The following is a 2,820-nucleotide window of genomic DNA, read 5'->3' as shown; positions in this document are numbered from 1 at the left end:
CAGAAAATCACAAAATTCATTGACACACATCAAAAAAAAAAATTATTCAGATTATTCATCAATACAAAGGGTGGAAATATCCAAAAATGCACACACGTTGCAAAATTTCTAATACGTAGATTTCAAGAAATTCAGATTGTCACCTTTCCTTCAGGCCGCTTATGATCTGAAGGTAGACTTATTGGCCTGTCGCTAATTATTGGTACCTTTGCACAGAACTGCGTCAAGATTACACAGACTACTATGGCTCCCTAAATTATTACTCAGAATGAGTATGAGGCCCTGACAGATCTAATAAGGTTTCTCTCCGATGTAGTTTCCCGGTGGAAAGTAATTGCACGTCATGAAAATCTGACCGTTGTAGCAAACAACCCTTGCACAGCCCAGGCTTCTGGAGTTCTTCCACACTATCTGCGTGTAGTGGCCACACATCTCATCTCCGATGCACGAATTAGTTGTATAGTCGTAGTAGTTTTTCTCGCTCACCCAGGCAAAAACTGCATCGTAGGGCTGCCAATTCTTTCCACTTCCCCAGAATATGTTCTCCCCGTACGGACCATACGAAAGCCTCAGTTCACAGTCACCGCGCCTCTGCTCTGCCCACCACCGTGCATAACCAGAAACATTCTCATCCCATACCAGTGGTGCCTCTGCGACCTGAGCCCTGGCCTGGTTCTGAGGAACCAAAAACTGTTGGGCTAAACTGCTTTCGTATGCCGTTGTTTTGTTGAAACTGAATACCTTGCGTGGTGGTGGAGGGTGCGGTTCTGCCGGTGGCCATGATGCATCCACAACAAAAGGAAGCAGCAGCAAGTAAAGTAGACTCATGCAGATGACAATATTTAAAGAGACCCTTCTCATCGTTATGTGCATCGCTCAGTCAATCTGCTGTCCCAATTCGAATGAAATGCACTGAAATGTTCAAGGTATGCAGGTACAGTTATAATACTATTAGAATCCTTGGAGATCTAGAATGTTGGTGGTGTCCGACAACTGAGCGAACCCAGAAAACTTCCATCCATGTTCGAACGTGGATAACCGTCGAAACGATTCCTGAATCTTTGTAGCCTTGTAGGTACTCTGTATTGAACCTACTCGGTAGATAATTAAATGAGGACGTACAAATCGAAAACCAATAGCTCAAACCCAACGTGCACTACGTCCTTACACGACGAGGTTTGTTTATCCCACCGGCCTTTGATTCGACGTTGAGCCTACCGTCCACATATAAATCAGAATATAAGTCAATCACGAAATCGCTCGGCGGCTATTGAGAATAAAGTATCTTCCAAACAACCTTACACAAGTATAAAAACAATTTAATATATCAAAATAATTTAGATTCCTCCTTATACTTTTGATCCGAAAGCTACACTAACTTCCCAAAACGAAAAGTAATTACTTAAATTTGCATGTTTTTCTAAGAATGGTAGTTACGAAAGAATATAGTAATATGTACAAGTTTTGAAATAAAATATCTTCCGTGGTGGACTTATAGATAACCTCAGTATACTATATTTCTCTCTATTCTAAATATTTTTATTCCAAAATGTACAATCACATTTATAAAATTATGATGTGTTTTTACAACAATATACATATCCATATAAGCATGAGATGTAGGTGGATGAGGGCTCTTTATCGGGTCATAAGTTGAAATCTTATTGGGATGAGTTGAGGATGCGAATCAATTTTTGGGGAATTAAGCTATCCTATGGAGCATCCAAGCTCAAATTTTATTGGAATTGGTTGAGGATGAGAGTCATCTTTTGGGGAATTAAACTATCCTATGGAGCATCCAAGCTTCACTTAGCGTCACACAATTGTCATGATAACATTCCACTAGTATATAGATAATTGTTCCATTCAATGTTAGTTTGGCAAATAAAAATTCTTGTCATTATACCTGAAATGTAAAATTAAAATTATAATTATATATGTCTCCGTATATGTGGGGAAGGGGGAAATAATTTTTTTTTATTATATTTTATTTAAGCTAGAATATACTTATTACAACAAAACTATAAAATTTACGATAATACTAAATTTTCGTAGAGAAATCTAACTAACATGAAAGTATTAAATATAAGTCTAGAAGGCTTCTCGATACAATCAATAAGAATTAAAAAGAAAAAAAGTCATCAATAAATTAACCTCATTTATAAGCTTAGCACATCAAATGTCAAATTAGAATTATATGTGTGTGTGTGTGGAGATAATTTTGATTCATTATATTATATAAAATTAAAGTGGGGCAAGGATGGATAAATATCTATGGTCTTTCTCCACAACGAAAACTAGGGTTCAACCCTAGTTGGTTGCTTTCATTCTTCCCCCCTCTCAGGGCAACCTCCCTCTTCATTGGTGGCACCCCTTCTTTCCGCAAGATCAATTCTTCCATTTACTTCTGATGTTGTGCTTGGATTTCTTTCTCTAGCCTTGTCCTCTCCTTCAGCTCTCATTGAAGCACATAATCTCAAATCACTCTTTGCTTTTGGTAAAGGTATTATCTTTTTTAGAGATGTGGTAAACTCTGGATCTAGTTCTCTTCCTCCCATTGATGTGGTACATGAAGCCTCTATGACCACAATTCTGATGGGGGTCAAGCTATTAGTAATACATTGTGATTTTCGAAAAAAGCTTTAGTTTGTAGATTCAATGGCCTCTGACCTTTCTTAGTTTAATTTGATCAGTGGATCACAAGGAATGAGAAACCCCTTCTCTCTAATGATCTTAATAGCTATCCTTTGGCTCATGGTTGTTTGTGGTGATTTTCGAGGATTTAGAAAACATTAATGATATTTCCAATAATGGCTCCTA

General features: G+C 37.7%; 1 pseudogene; it reads right to left on the bottom strand.

The window, feature by feature from the left end:
• Window positions 1–291: 291 nt before the first annotated feature.
• Window positions 292–861, bottom strand: LOC149241555 (pathogenesis-related protein PR-1 pseudogene; annotated as a pseudogene).
• Window positions 862–2,820: the final 1,959 nt, after the last annotated feature.

Source organism: Pinus tabuliformis, chromosome 8 (genome assembly GCF_031772625.1).
Source record: "Pinus tabuliformis cultivar Carrire ecotype Pingquan chromosome 8, CPIR1, whole genome shotgun sequence".
Classification (NCBI taxonomy): Eukaryota; Viridiplantae; Streptophyta; class Pinopsida; order Pinales; family Pinaceae; genus Pinus; species Pinus tabuliformis.
The sequence above is the reverse complement of the archived record's forward strand: the minus strand, read 5'-3'. Positions and strand labels throughout refer to the sequence as shown.